This window comes from Notechis scutatus, chromosome 1 (assembly GCF_049901735.1).
Source record: "Notechis scutatus isolate UNSWTSFEM ecotype Mainland chromosome 1, rNotScu1.2, whole genome shotgun sequence".
NCBI classification, from domain to species: domain Eukaryota; kingdom Metazoa; phylum Chordata; class Lepidosauria; order Squamata; family Elapidae; genus Notechis; species Notechis scutatus.
In genome coordinates, this window is record NC_142009.1 from 316,750,916 (window position 1) to 316,767,792 (window position 16,877).

At 37.9% G+C, this 16,877-nt stretch overlaps 1 protein-coding gene across 1 annotated transcript in view; it reads right to left on the reverse strand.

Annotated features, from left to right (window-relative positions):
- The window catches only part of SLC35F4 (solute carrier family 35 member F4), a 147,292-nt gene that overhangs the window by 89,658 nt on the left and 40,757 nt on the right, over positions 1–16,877 (reverse strand). The gene's annotated exons all lie outside the window — the stretch shown is intronic.

Here is a 16,877-nt window from a genome sequence, read left to right on the forward strand (position 1 = left end):
AGAAAACTGCATTTACACTGGGAGTGGACACCTTGTGTAGGAGTGGCAGAACCTGGAGGTGAAGTTAAAAGAGGGAACAGCCTAAAACTTCTACATACAAGAGAACTAAGTGCACAACCCCGCCCCCTCTTTGAATTCTGATGAGCCTCATTTAGCACCAAGCAGGTGCTGTTAGTTGAGAAGATTTATTTATTTATTTATTTATTTATTTATTTGCCAATTGTTTACAAGATAATAAGTATAAGTGTATACATAGTTGTAAATACATGAAATGGGTACATATAAGAAAAATAAAAGAAGAATAAGAGAAACAATAGGACAGGGACGGTAGGCACGATGGTGCGCTTATGCACGCCCCCTACAGACCTCTTAGGAAAGGGGTGAGGTCAATAGTAGACAGTCTAAGGTTAAAGTTTTTGGGGTTTGGGGAAGAGACTACAGAGTCGGGTAGAGTATTCCAGACATTGATCACTCTGTTGCTGAAGTCGTATTTCCTGCAATCAAGTTTGGTGCGGTTAACTTTGAGTTTGTATCTATTGTGTGCTCTTGTGTTGTTATGGTTGAAGCTGAAGTATTCATTGACAGGTAGGACATTGCAATGTATGATTTTATATACCATGCTTAAATCAGACCGAAGACGGCGTAATTCAAGGTTTTCTAGTTCTAGAATTTCAAGTCTGGTGGCATAAGGTATTCTACAACGAGTAGAGGAGTGGAGAACTCTTCTTGTGAAATATTTCTGGACTTTCTCAGTAAAATGAGGACCCAGATAGTTGAAGGCAATATGCTGGCTCTGTAAACCATTTAGAGAGTGCAGTAAAGCACTGTGAAACTGTATATAAGTCTGAGTGCTATTGCTGTTATTTATTTGTTTGTTAACTTTATTTGCCACCTATCTCACTGTGGGGTTACTCTAGGTGGCAATAAATTAGATTATTAATAAATTAAAATAATTAAATTATTAGCAATAAGTCAGTTTGATTGGACCCTCACATGTGGACCTAATCTTTCACACCTGACATCTTTGAGTAGCTGGGTAATGCAACTCAGCCTCTGTCCTTCTGAAGAGCTGCAGAGAGCCATTTGGTGGCATAGTGATATCACTTGAGGAGACTCAGCGGAAATGTTTTAAGCCTTTTTTTCCTGTGTATGTGGGGTTTTATGGGCGAGGAGTTAGGAGGGAATAAAAGTAGAAGGTCTCTGGAAGCAGCCAACTACCATTCTCACCTCCAAAGTGCTAGGAATTGCAAAAGCAACATTCTTTTATAAACTTTGAAGGGAGAGGGATCAAGGAAGAGTAGAAGATCTTTGGAAGCATGCTACTCTTTGCAATCTTAAGGCTGCTAAAAAAAATCCCAAAGAATGACCTCAAATTGTTCAATATTGATAATTGCCCCTTCATTACAACGGTAATATTGAAAGTCACACATTAAGAATTGAGTGCCATGTGTAGCCTCTGGTTGTTAACTCATGATTTTGGTCTTGTTGGTATATATCGAGGGAGATTCTAGTTCATGGCTGTCCAAAAGATGCATTTTCAAAATGCAAGTGGATTTTGTTTTTCCATGAAGATGTTTTGCTTCTTATCCAAGAAGCTAGGGTCTGCCCTTAATGAGGAGCACATATCTTCTGCTTAGAATCCCAATATCCTAATCCTAATATTCAAAGCATCCATGCCAAGCCTTCCAAAAGACACAGCTGTTTTAATGGATCAAGAAGTACTTTGCTTGCCCCAAAAAGATCTCTTTAGAGCGCCTTTGAAATGCTTCGCACAACTTTAATTGCCATGAGTTGTGCCTCTGAAGAATAAAGCATGGTTAATAAAGGATGGAGAAGAAATACAAAAATATTTTAAGCTATAAACAATACCACTTAATATCATATTCGTGCCTAGCATTCTCTGGATAGTTTTCTCCAGCTGGCATGGCTGTATACACATGTCTAGAGGTTAGAGAAGTCAGTATAAATACTTCATTGGACTGGATTCATTCCATTTCTTAGCACAAACCCATAAATCTTGCTTACACCATTGTTCGGATTTTCCAATACCAAAATAACTGAAGACTGTTTAATAAAAACTAAATCTGTCAGACAAATAAATTACTTGATTATTTTTCCATATACTCAAGTCATGCCTCAAAGACGCTTGCATGAATATAAAACAGCCACCCCTAGTCTGGTATTCTTCAGACATTTGGGGCAGGCTGGGAGGAATGGAATTTAAAATCCAATAATTCTGGAGCACATCAGATAAAAGAAACTAATTTACCGCCTAAATTTAAATTCTAGTTTTTTGTCACTGAATTTTTGTTTCATTGAAGTAAAAATGTTACTTCAAAACCAAGTTGAGACTCCTATATTTAAACACCTCTTCTTCCTTTTCGAGAAGAATTGGGCCGACACCTTCCCAGGCATCTTTCATGAACGAATCACCCCTGTAGATTTTGTGTTCACACTTACTACTTTTCTCTTTGCACAAGGAAACACTTCAGGAGGCTCAGATGACATCTTCACACACATTAAACAAGCCACACAGCAACTTATAAGCAAACCACATATTTATTTTCAAATGCTTCCAATTTCACCACTTCTTTCCATTTTTCAAACATTTTCCACAGCATTTATTACTTCCTTTCTATCCCTGTTTTTCCTCTTGGATTCTAACTTTATAGTATAGATTTAAATTCCATTCTTGAGTATCTCAGTATTGGCTGAAAATGTTTTGCAAGTGTTCCTAATTATGTTTCTCATGTCAATGCACTGCAAATCACAATCTTACACATGCCAGATAGGCTAAAGCTTAGCATGGCTTTAGTCAATCGCATCATGTTTTTCAATACATTTTACTAGACTAAATTAGAGTCTAAATAGATTAAATTAAAATAATATGTTATTATCTTTAGCTACACTTGTACCACATGTAGCATTCCCTGCTATCTTAAGAACAGTACAGCTTTGTCATATTTTGGCCAAAAAGATATGTACAGGAAGTCCAGCTTTACTCATGCTCATGCTCATGCTACTGTCAGGCATGAAAAATAAGGAGCACCAGTTAGGTTGAAGCATAGAAGATTTATTCATGCCCTTACACAAGAATCTGGTCAACTAAAGTCCAATACTAAATTGGCTCCAGATAAGGGTCAATAGAATTCAGGAGGGGTTGGACTTGGAGTGCTGGTAAGAATGCAATGACTCTTAGCTGATGACGCATTTAACTCTCCCCACCTCTCCTACAGCTATTCTGTGCAAACTAGGATTTCTAAATCTAGAGATCACTTTGTAAGCCAATATACTATTGCTTTAGAAATAAATATAGCAGATTTACCAAAGAATAAATCCTGCTGAATATTATAAATCTTAATTCATTGTAAACCTGTACAGGATTCCACAGGAAAATTGCAGCAAAAGCAGTTTAATGATCTGATGACCCTTTAGAATCAAACAAATGTACTTACAAAGCATATGTTTTCACGATTATTGTCCTTTTTACCAGATGCATGGAACATTAGTCTAAGACAGCAATATATTTAATTACATGGCTGTGAGAAAGAGAGTAAGAATATTGATAATTATCCGTTGATAGTAACATTTAATAAAACAATAGTTGGCTGCAATTCAGCCACAATTACTTTATGTAAAAATGTCTATTTTAACCTTTAAAATTGTTGTGTGAGTAGCCACCCCCAGTAGGTAATTAATATTAACTGCAGCTCCAAATTTCATTTCTCTTTTATTCCTTACTGTTTTCCACACCCATGGGTTATACTTCTCCATTAAAATGCATATATGATAAAGCTTATCATATAAAATAGAACTTGTTAATCTAGAACAGGGGTCTCCAACCTTGGCAACTTTAAGCCTGGAGGACTTCAACTCCCAGAATTTCCCAGCCAGCCAGAGACCCCTGATCTAGAAGATGATCTCAAGGACCTTGTTTGGTTTTGGGCTGAATTATTATGTAATTCTGTCATTTCTAGTGGGGAAAAACGGTTTGCTAAATTCCATGGATAATAGCTTAACTCCCCATGTCATGCTAGCATCTGTTTTCATAGCAATACATTGTCCATTAATGTGCAATCCTCTTTACTGAAACTGCTAGCCATTATCACAACCCGAAAATAAATGAATGTATCTGAATTACTCTTTTGTATGACATCTCTGAATGTTTCCACAGCAATGTTACTTTACATTATATTCATGCACCTGTGGGCCCTACCTCTGTGATACCTTCACTTTTTCTGGATCTACTTTTGAGAATAATTCAAAATACCGACCTTTACTAAGGCACCAGATCTCGGCTGCCAAAACCCAGTCAACCAATAGACGGCATTTTAAAAAAGTCATTTTTATTATTTCTGTACTACTATTTCAAGGTCTTCTGGATTTTGAAGATTTGATGAAATTTTGATGGAATTCCTTAGGAATTCACCCACCCTACTCCCTTGTTGTTTGGCAAACTGAGAGCGACAGCATTAGGCATCTTGATGCCAACTTAAATTGAAAGCAAAAAAAGATGAATTGTGCTATCAAAATCCTATAAAAACGAGCAATCTCATTATGGGCTAGTTTGCAGTTTTTAGATGATACGTTTATTTTATGCATATTTTTTTTCACTGACCTGACCCAAGGAAATTCTGAGAAGATTTAAAAAGAGAGAGACACTTTTAGGATGAAATCGCCATTCCAGTGACAGCTCTAAACTTCAGTGCAATTAAGCAAAATAGTTTATCAGCAATGTTATAAAGACAACAAAATCTTTTTTAGCCTCAGTACACACACACACACACACACACACACACACACACACAAATAGTACTGTTACCTATGTAAAATACATCTATATCCCTTAAGTTACATCTCCCACTAAAACATGCAATGAGGGTTGGCAACTCACCCATAATCTCTGAGAATCTCCCTTTTTCATTTCTAAATTATGAAACCATTTGGGATTAAAATAGGCTCATTTGCAAAGTCTGTAGCTCTACTCCATTTCACACACAAACAGCTGATAAGTACAGAAGGAAAATCAACAGAAAGGCTGCATTGCTATCTGGTCCATGGTTCTCTTGCGTTAACTATTATTATAGTTTCTCAAACTTCGCTTTTCTCCATTTCCCATCCACCCCCACCCACCCCGCTCCCCAATTCTTCAGAGAAAACAATTTGGCCTTAGGGGACCCCTGTCTGCAAATTTTGTCCTGACATGGCTCAAAGCTGAGTGAGGGAATATATCCAACAGTACCTGCAATTGCCCATTCCCAATAATATTCACACATGTTTTGTCCCTGATTGTCAAAAGTTCTCTAATGAAAACTATGAAGGATACTTAATGCATTCTAAAATTGAGATAAATAGCTGCAGTTAAACTTGCTAATTCTCACCTATCATATTTCCTTGATTCTACCACCCAAGTCTTCTTGTATCTGCTTCACCCAGATCAGAGGTGGTATTCAGCAGGTTCTGAATACCACCTCTGGAGTTCTACCAGTTCTGGAGAACTGGTAGGGGAAATTTTGAGTAATTTGGAGAACCAGCAAATACCACTTCTGACTGGAGAGTTTACAGTATCCTTCCCCTGCCATGCCCACCAAGCCACGCACACAGAACTGGTAGTATCCCACTACTGACCCAGTTCATTTAAAATAGCTTTGAAATAGATTATTGAAGCCTACAGGGTCAGAAGCAGCTTACCGTTGAAATTGCTCAAACTGGAGGAGGTAGCTATTCTTGTACTGCCCTGCTTCCCAGAATGTGACTACTTTGGAGACTATTTTAGGGAACAGAATGCCACAAAAGGTAGCTGAGCCTTTTTGGAACTTCACACGTGACAAATAAATTCTTAAAAATGCAGCATCTGGAAATATAAGTTGAGTGAACCATGAAACAACAAGTAGGCACATTTTACTGAGAAGTTGTGCTACTTCAAGGACTCCTGTATGTTTCAAAGGAAAGTTTCCACATAAGGATAATTGAGACTGTGATGCAACACTTGTATCTGTTTTAAAGGCTGTCTCTATCAGAATCTTCCATTTCGTATTAGATGGGGTAAGGAGAAATGTCTGCACAGGTAGTCCTCAACTTATAACAGTTCATTTAACAGTCCAGTGCTGTTCAAAATTACAACAGCACTGGAAAAAGTGACTTATGGCTGTTTTTCATTCTTACAACCCTTACAGCATCACCATGGTCACATAATGAAAATTCAGGTGCTTGGCAACTGGCTTATATTTATGATGGTTGCTATGTCCTGGGGTCATGTGATCACCTTTCGTGACCTTCTCACAAGCAAAGTCAATGGAGAAGCCAAATTCACTACCTTTACAGCTGCAGTGTTTCATTTAAGAAGTGTGGCAAGAAAGATTCTAAAATAGGCAAAATTCAACTTAACAACTCTCAACAACAGAGGTTTTGGGCTCAGTTGTGGTCATAACTTGGGGACTATCTGTATTCTGCAATATATATTTTACTAAATTATATATTACAATCATTTTTGAAAGCTAATTTGGTTTCGTGGTAAAGGCACCAGGCTAGAAATCAGGAAACTGTGAATTCTAGTCCTGCCTTCAGCGTGAAAGCCAACTGGGTGACTTTGGGTCAGTCACTCTCTCAGTCCAGGACTTCAAATCTGAGCAATGAGCCAGTAGATCAATTTCTGTTGCAATCAATGGATCAACATTTGGTTGATCTGAAAAAAAAGTGAATCCTGCATTTGTAAGAAAACTTTTGGGGGGGGAGATCAATATGACTACAATCCAGATTAACATCACTGTTTCTCCTTTGTCTTAGAGTTGTCTAAATCAAGAAATGGGTGGCAAATACATTTGATAAATACGGTAAATAAATAATGAATATATCAGAGCCAGAGAAATATTATTTCTCATAATCTAATAGCAAAAGAAGAAAAGTTTTTCTCACAATAACCAGGATGCAATTTATTATTATGCACAAAATTTAATAGAATGGATCATTGATATATTCATTGGGGGTTTTTAAGAAAAGAAGATTCTAACTGCAAAAAATTGAGACATTACAAAGATTTTCAGCATATTTTCCCCTTTGAATAGAGTAGAGTAGAGTAGAGTATAGAGTAGAGTAGAGTAGAGTAGAGTAGAGTAGAATAGAATAGAATAGAGTAGAATAGAGTAGAGTAGAGTAGAGTAGAGTAGAATAGAATAGAATAGAATAGAATAGAATAGAATAGAATAGAATAGAATAGAATAGAATAGAATAGAATAGAACAGAACATAACAGAATTCTTTATTGGCCAAGTGTGATTGGACACACAAGGAATTTGTCTAGTTGCAAATGCTCTCAGTGTATATAAAAGAAAAGATACATTATAAAGATTTCCTTTACTCTGAATGAGGGAGAGAACATCAATAAAAGAATTCCAACTTGATAGCCTTGGGATCTGAAGCGGAACAGCTTTGGCCATTTCTCACAACATGATTCTCTCCAGCTGTCAAGTTACTTCACACCAAGGAAGCTGCGCAGAGTCTGGCCAAGACATTTTTGAAATATGATGTCTAAGGTAAACCGGCAGCTCTGCTGGAGGAAACAATTGTTTGCACAAGACCCAGTGTGATGAATTTAAAGAATAAGCTGTTCTGGATCAAACTGTTTTTCATCTGGGAAGTCACTGAACCCAAACCAGAGGCTCTTTGTTCCGACGACTCTCTTATATATAATAGAGGTAATAACCATGATCTTCATTTGTGCCTACCATCCCACCATCTGCAACCAGAAATGTCATTGTTCTGCTGCTTGAAATGATGGGAATCGGTGGCCCCAAGGCTGGGAAGCGCTAAAAGTGTAATGTTAAAATTACCTACTTAAGAATATACTTAAGTAAAATTGGCAGCTTGTACTTTTGACAAACTTGCACAGAATCATGCATAAAGTATGAAAGCTAAACTAGAAATGGAGGAATCTGTCTATTTCAATTTCTCATTCATTGTGAATCTGTCAAATTCAGTTTTTATTTTTCCATCCTTAAGTTTGAGTCATCCCGTTTCTGTATTAATTGGAGAATTTTGGGGAGGGGAGAGAAAAGTTTCCATTTGCATTTCCAAAAACAGATCCCTTACTGTTGCAATTTTGCTTAATGTATAGTTTCTGCAAATATGTATTTTAATTCTTATGAATATATATGTTTTTAAATACTGTCATGTCTATATGCACTTGAAGGAAGAGGTTTCTTCAATACAAGGGGGGCACGTTTTTCTCGTAACATTTGGAGATGTGCTCTTTTGTAAAAGATAACAGTTTTGAATGGTTTATTTCTTCAAAAATGCAAAATAAAACAACATATGGACAGATTCAACCACAGATGAACAACTGGGAAACTATTAACACCTTAGACTAAGCCAAACCCAAAACAGCTAGAGAATTCCTGGAACCAGCATTCAGAGAAATCAGCCATCAACAGACACATAGAGATAAACTACATTTACATATCAATTAAAAGAGACAATTAAAAAACCTAGGAGGGAAAGAAACATATCCCTCTCCCCCAGCAGCACACCAGATAAACAATCAGGCAGAAAATATTCAGGGTACCACCAAGAAAGAAACCACATCCCCACCATAGCTGGCAGGACAATCTACTGCATATAAACAGGCAGCAAACTACATACTCACTCGCACTGGTGATATTACCTAATTAGGTAATAAAACATCTACAATCAAATAATCAAACTATGAGAGTACTAAGAACTCCAAAATTAAATAAGTTCCAATTCAAATGTAAACTAAACAAAAAAATGACTTATATCCAGAACACATTTTTATCTATAAAAAACCTTTAGAGTTTTCAGTTTTAAGAGGTCATATTAATCCCTAGGGTTTATGAAGCCCTCAAAGCCCCCTCTGTCTATAATTGCCAAGAAAACGATATTTCTTTCTCTGATATTATCCTTTTGAAGTAATCTTGTAAGATAGATTTGGCTCAGTGAGAGTCACCAAGTCTAAGTCACCTGGGAGCTTCTGTAGCAGAAAATAGGACTAGAAGTAGTTACAAGATTGAAGGCTTTTCTCACAATGATAAAAACAATGTCACATTGTCATGACATCAGCTCCATCATTTGGAGGTGCACATGTGATATCACAATACAGAAAAGATGGAACTTGTTTGCAATGATATACAATGCTGCTTTATTGGTCCCCTTGAAACCACACCTGAACACCACTGTATAAAGTCTCCCTACACCTAGTCCAACACATTTACCTTTACATTATATTTGTTCTTTTAATTTGGGCTTTTTAACTATTTATTCACTGTCTTTAATATTTTCAGTTATGCTTTTCCATGATAGTTTAGACCAGGGGTCCCCAAACCTGTCAACTTTAAGACTTGTGGATTTCAACTCCCAGAATTCTGGGAGTTGAAGTCCAAAAGTCTTAAAATTGCCACGTTTGGGGACCTCTGGTTTAGACAGAGGCTATTGAATAAAACCACCCTTAATCAATAGCAAACACAATGTGGTAGTGATGAATGAGGCAACCCAACTGGTTGGAGAAGCTTACTCAGTTTTTCAATAGTGCTTTTATCTGTTTGCCTTGCTTGTACTTCTTTTAATGGATGTAAACCACCGTTACAAAAGATGACACACTCCTTTATAAGCACTGATGATGTTACCTAGCTTCGGTAATGAAACGTCTGCAAGAAAACAACCAAGCTTAGAGAGCACCAAGGACCCCTTAAACCACCTTTGTAAATTTCCATCTGTAATGGCACACAGACCCTCTGACAAGGAAAAAAATGAAGCTATCCTGCAGACTGCCAAAATCTAAAGGAACAAGCTGGCTAGCCATGATGAAAAGGATATTAGCTGTAGTTCAACAACTGTAAGGGGCATTGGTTGGGAATTTTAGAAACTGGAATATATTTAATCAGAGATGCAGCCTACCTTTATTTCTTTTAAAAATATTTTGAAAAGTGGAATTTTCAGTACTTGTTTATTTTGTAAAATAAACAATTCTAAGTAAATTCAACTTTTCTTCTGCTGAGACCTTTCTGCCAGATTTCCAGACTATTTGGAGAAAAGCAACCAGGGACAAAAACATAACCTTTCTGTTTTTCTTCTCAGACATAAACGGCATCTTTCTGAATAAAATTTTCTTCTACCTGAGATACACATATTTTAAGGGGCCTAATCAGTTTGAAGTGGGGGATGGAAACATTTCAAATGACTTGATCTGTGGCAAAAGCCAACAAATGGGGCCAAATACCCAGAGGGTTTTTGAACTTATCTGGGGCCTTACTAGTCAAGTAACTTTCTCCTCTGCTCAGAATTTATGAAGATGCTGAGGTCCTGCCAAAAAGCCAAGTTGGCAATCTCCATGCAGAGTTTTAAATGTGAAAAGTATTTATTGACAGAAGAGCTTAGTTGTTGCCAGTTCTGCTGAAAGCTGTTTAAAAAAATGTAGTCAGAGGACAAACTGGCAGACTTCCAATCTAAACTGCAAAGAAAGAAGATTGGAGGGTTGTGGGGGAGGAATAGTACTTGTACATTTACCCAAAAGAGCAGCAATGCAGACTTTTCTTGAAATATTAATTCCCTGAACAGAAGGAGGAAAGTTGTAATAAACCTATAAAATAATTTCTTTCCATTTGTTTTGTTTGTACAATGTGCTAAATATCCTAACTGGAGTTTGGCTTGTTTGTTTGTTGCTTCTTTATTATGGAAATTATATCCCTATGCATATTGTCTATACATATTGTCTCTCTATCAGCAAATAAATCTCCTTAGAGAGTACTGGGAGAACACAAGGATAGGCCTTTCCCAGCATACCAGCCAAAAGGTACTAGTATTTCTCCCAAAGGATCTCTTGCTGATCTAAGTAGATAGGGAGGTTACTAATAGGAGAAACAGTCTGACAGGTAGTCTGGCCCTAAGCTATGTATGGTTTTAAAGGTCAGTATGAACACTCTGAATTGTCTCCAGTATGCCACTGGACATTTGTGCAGATGTTTCAGTGTGGGAACCACATGATGCCTGTAAATTGCACTAGTCAGAGAACCAACTGCAGCTTCCAGACACAAGACAAGTTGTAGTCAAGGTGTGGATAAAGTCTGGCTAGTTCAGTAGGGATTCTAACTGCAATGTACAAACATGCTCCTTGCAACTGCGAAACATGCAGGTACAGATTGTCCTCAACTTATGACCACAATGGAGCCCAAAATTTCTGTTGTTTATGTGAGACATTTGTTAAGTGAGTTTTGCCCCATTTTATGACCTTTCTTGCCTCAGTTGTTAAGTGAATCACTGCAGTTGATAAGCTAGTAACCCGGTTGTTAAGTGAATCTGGCTTCTCTATTGACTTTGCTTGTCAGAAGGTCACAAAAGGGGATCACACAACTTTGGGACACAGCAATGGTCATAAATATGAACCAGTTGCCAAGATATCTGAATTTTGATCCCATGATCATGGTGAAGCTGCAAAGGTTGTAACTGTGAAAAATGGTCACAAGTCACTTTTTTCAGTGCTGTTGTAACTTTGAATGATCACTAAATGAACTGTTGTAAGTTGAGGACTACCTCCACAGTGAAGGTAAGGGATCAAGGAGTCCTTCCAAACTGCAAATCTGATTTTTCTTGGGAATAACATTCCTTATAGAAATTAAATCCCAACTCCAACTTCTTTCTTGTTAACACCACCCCAGCTTGTCTGGATTCAATTTCAGCTTCTTCTCTCATTCAGCTCATTATTTGGGTTTAGCACTGTTCAAGGTTACTGATAGTTCCCCTGAATTAGAAAGGAGAGGAGTAAAGCTATGTGTCGTCTCTGTAGTGACGCCACCCAGTTCTAATGCTCTGGGAGGTCATGAGTATTTTCATTTTGATATTACAAAACACAGAAAACAAGACAGAACTCTGAGGGAGATCATAGGTTAGGAGGCTTCTGGTTAGGAAATGGAGAGTATAAGACATTATGGCTGAAATCAGCAGCTGGATGTTGGATCCAGAACATTGAAATCTCTCTGGAGAAAGAAGAATTTTTTGAGATTGCCATCAGCACTCTAGACAGATGCTTGTTATGAAGTAGACAGCAAGAGCTGAGGTTTTTTGCTGTCAGTTTGCAAACAGCTAGAATTTGTGGGATTTCACTGAACTTATAGCCATAAACATAGCCTTTATGGCCTCAATGTTCAAACTTCACTTCTTAATTACTTTGGATTTTTATACTGCTTTTTAAAAATTGAGAACCTTCAGAACTGCAAGTTTTATTTTATTCACTGCATACATTTTTCTTCCATCCATGAAGATTACGAGTTTAAGATTTTGTGAATATACAGCAAATGGATGATTAAAGTATTGATTTTAGAAAGTTTTAAATGGATTAAAGATTCAGGACTTGAACCAAGACTTTGAAATTAATTGCAAAAATCCTTCCCACGGGAAACTTTCTATGTTCCCATCTGAACTGATAAGATGACTCTGAAGGTTATCACCAGGGGGCACCAGAAGGAAATGAATGCATTGGTGGATCTGTTGAGGGAGATTTATGACCACACTGCCCCCTCCTTCCAAATCACCCTAAAAATGCAAATCTTCACATTGGTGGAAGTTGGCATCATCAGTCAATTTGGTTCAGGGTCAGCATAAACTCTTGAGATGAAACTGCTCCAAACCACTCAATCTTTGCAGACTGTCAGAGGGACATTTTGCGCACTGAGATGAAGTTCCTATAGATGCCTGCCCAGCCATATTTTGAAAGGTTTAATTTTCAATACAGAACACTAAATCTGATTTTTTGGTACGGATATCCATCTTCCTTCTGATGAGCCCTCTCTGTCAAATTTTAAGACTCCAAAAATAAAAGCTGAACTTTTCTGTTTTGCTTCCCAAACGCTTCGGTCATAGTTTTGAATAAAATTTTCTTCAGTGTAACTCATGAGGTGCTTTAGGAGAGCAAATGTTTGAAATTGTTAGATCGGGATGGATCGGTTCCCAGAGAGACGCGAGACCATAGTAACTTTCAGCTCTTTATTTGTGTCCAGTTCAGTACAAGGAAATTGGAGCCGCGGCAACCCTTCATATAGGGATTGCTCGCGGCTCGGCGGCCAATGGCAGCGCTTTGAATCTCCCACGATCGGCTCGGCCAATCGCAGTAGATTCCCAGCGCGCCAATCACAGCCGCTGAGTCAACCAATCCGGTTGCGGTCCATGCAGACCAATCAGGTGTCAGGGTTTGGAGTATGCTAATATAGCACAGAAATGATGCATGATTTGATCCCTAACAAAAGCCAACAAACAGAACAAAATACATAGAGGTATGTTTTTTATTAACCCGGGCATTACTCCATCAGGTGAATTTCTCCTTTGAGTTGATTAAAAAACAACAACAGAAGCCTGGCAGAAAAAAAGTAAGTTGGCAACCTCAGAGCAGAATTTAAAATGTGAAAGGCATTTATTGCCAGAAATGCTTAAGTGATGCCAATACCATGCAAAGCTATTTAAAAATGCAATCAAAGAACAAAATGCCCAGCTTCCAGTCTAAACTGCAATGGACAAGAGTTTAGGGGGTGGAAAGCAATACTTGTTCCAGTGAAACAAGGCCTGCATTTTTACAAATTTCAGTCCTTTGATCAGAAGGAATGTAAACACTATAATGAGATTTATAAAAACATTTCTTTACACTGGCTGCTTGTATAACAGATGAATCCTAAACCGAGTTACCAAATGTAATTGCTGTGTTAACACTATATGCTGTGTTAAGCAAAATGTATTACAAATTACTGAGATAGTCGGTTTTACATGCCAACACATGGCTATGTTTCCCATAATGCACTGAATTAAAAACCACCCAACATATTTTTAGCCTAGTCTAGAGTGTTGTGTGAATGTTGAAGCAATTTTTGCAATTGAAAAGCCTTTTGTGGTATATGGCTTTATATATAACAGCTGCCAGGATATTATATGATTTTTACTGGAAATTACGCACAATTGCTTTTTTTAGAAGAATGACAGATTAAGGTGAAAGAGTATGCATCAATGTCAAAAATAACTATTTTTTAGAAAGTTTGATATAGAACTTAATTTAACCTGGAAATAGTTTATGGAGTCTGTCTGTCTATCCGTCCATCCCAGTGGTGGGATTCAAATTTTTTTTACTACCGGTTCTGTGGGCATGGCTTGGTGGGCATGGCAGGGGAAGGATACTGTAAAGTCTCCAGTCACAGGTGATATTTGCTGGTTCTCCGAACTACTCAAAATTTCCACTACCGGTTCTCCAGAACTGGTCAGAACCTGCTGAATAACACCTCTGGTCCATCCATCCATCTATCTATCTATCCATCATCTCCAGTTGGGTGACTTTGGGCCAGTCACTCTCTTTCAGCCCAACTCACCACATAGAATTGTTGTTGTAGGGAAAATGTATGAGTGAAAGAAGTATTAACTATCGCCACCTTGAGTTACTTATAAAGTAATTTTTAAAAAGATAAAAGAGTCCCTGGGCATTTTACTTTGCTAGTCATTGCTAACTACAGGGGGAGGTGCTCACCTCTGTTGCAAGGCCATAGAGCCAGTGCTTTCTGTAGTTATTTCACAGTCATGTGGCCAGCATGAAGTCATGGAGCACTGTTACTTTCCCATCAAAATGGTACCTATTTATCTATTTGCATTTGCATGCTTTTGAACTTTTAGGTTAGCAGGAGCTGAGGAGAGGATGGGAGCTTACCCTGTCAACATGGTGCTTGGGTCTCAAACCTGGGCTACCAGCTTTCCAGCACCTGAGCCAGCATCTTAACCACTGAACCAGTGCTCAGCCTATACAGTAATAAAGGCAGAATAAATGTCTAATAAGTAAATAATAATTCTGCACATGGATTTGCATCACATCTGAAAAGTGAGTTACTCATAAAGAAAGGTTTTCAAACATTGTTATAACATTTTGTTATAACTCTTCTTAAATTTGATAGACATTTCTACTGATTAACTATTCTGATTTATAACTCTTACATATTGGTTTTTGATATTTGTCACTGAATTGATTCCAGTAACAGTTATGAGCATGTTTTATATAGTATTAATCTAAGGTGACTTTGAAAATTCTTGCTCAGTTTTACGTGGCTTTCTTTCTTGCCTTTTTTCTTGGTTGTTTTTTAAAAGCTATATTAAAATAAAACAAAATAACAAAAAGGAAAGAGAAGTGAGGAAGGATGGAGTCATAAATTTTTTCTGGTAATGTTTGAATCACAGGTTCTTACCTCAATGTGGAAGGTAATCAGTAAACTTTAGTTCTGGCATAATTGTAAAAAAACTTTTCATGATTAGTCCCCTCTGTGGGTCTATTTGAACAGCAAGTATATAATACTTCTGAATTTTTTTGCAAGTTTTAGAATCCATCTATTCAAAATACTGTAGGGATCTTTGCAGCTTAAAAAAGGAGCAGGCATATTTGGTTATTAATAGATAAGTGGTTACATTTTGATGCCTCATCACATGAGGAAATTATGCTGTGGAATAACCCAAATATGAAAATAGCAAGGAAGATTATTTTACTGGAAAGTTTGGGCTAAAAAGGGACCAACATTTTCAGGCACTTAATTTCTAATGGTTATTTTAAAGCTTTCAGAGATGATCTGTTGAATTTGACTTATCTATAATATCTGTTTGGCAATATAAACAACTGAGACATGCATTAATTAAACAGTAAGTGTCGGGCACAAGAAACCAGGAGCCAGGATAGATTTCAAAAGCACTGTGAATTTACTCCATGCAACCTGTATACAGGTATTCCTCGACTTATGACAATTGAGCCCCAAATTTCTGTTGCTAAGCAAGATAGTTGTTAAGTGTTAACTTTGACCCATTTTATGACTTTTCTTGCCACAGTTGTTAAGTAAATCACTGCAGCTAATTTAGTAACACAGTTGTTAAGTGAATCTGGCATCCCCATTGAGTTTGCTTGTCAGAAGGTCACAAAAGGGGATCAGATGACTCCAGGACACTGCAACCATCATAAATATGAGCCAGTTGCCAAGCGTAAGAATTTTGGTCATGTGACTGTGGGGATGCTTGCAATAGTCAAGTGTGAAAAATGGTCATAAGTCACTTTTTTCAGTGCCGTTGTAACTTTGAACGGTTGAATTTCGAACACTCCATGAACAGTTGTAAGTTGAGGACTATCTGTACAAGAACATGATCCACTAACAGTCAAGGAGAATTGGTGCCAAATAAGAATCAACAGACTTCGAAGAGGAGTAGACTTAGGTCTCCATTCGAAGGCATGGGGACTCCAGACTGATGATATGTTTGACTCTGCCCTCAGGCTCAGTCTGGTCATCTCCTACAGCAGGTGTTCAACCTTGGCAACTTTAAGACTTTGGACTTCAACTCCCAGAATTCCTCAGCCAGCTGGCTGAGGAATTCTGGGAGTTGAAGTCCACAAGTCTTAAAGTTGCCAAGGTTGGACACCCCTGTCCTACAGGATGGTCTTGATGTTCTAGCATAGGGGTGTTTAGATCTGGTCCATGGGGCCACTCTAAAACAGCAAATCACCAGCCCGCAGTGCTTTTGCCAGTGAAAACGGAGCTCAAGGAGACGGCACACAGCCCAGGCGGACCGAGGGTGGCACACACAGCCCCTCCCAGGCTCTATTTTCGCTGACAGAGGACTAGCAAAACAAACTAAAAACAAAACAAAAGAAAAGGAGAAATGTTTCCCCTTTTGCATTTGAGCATCCAAGAAGGGACAGGAAAGGAGAAAGGGAAAGAGGAAAGAAAAATAAAAAGGAAAGATGGGAAGAGAGCAAGGAAGGAGGGAGGGAGGGAGGGAGGGAGGGAGGGAGGGAGGGAGGGAAGGAAGGAAAGGAAAGGGAAAGGAAAGGAAAGGAAAGGAAAAGGAAGGAAGGAAGGAAGGAAGGAAGGA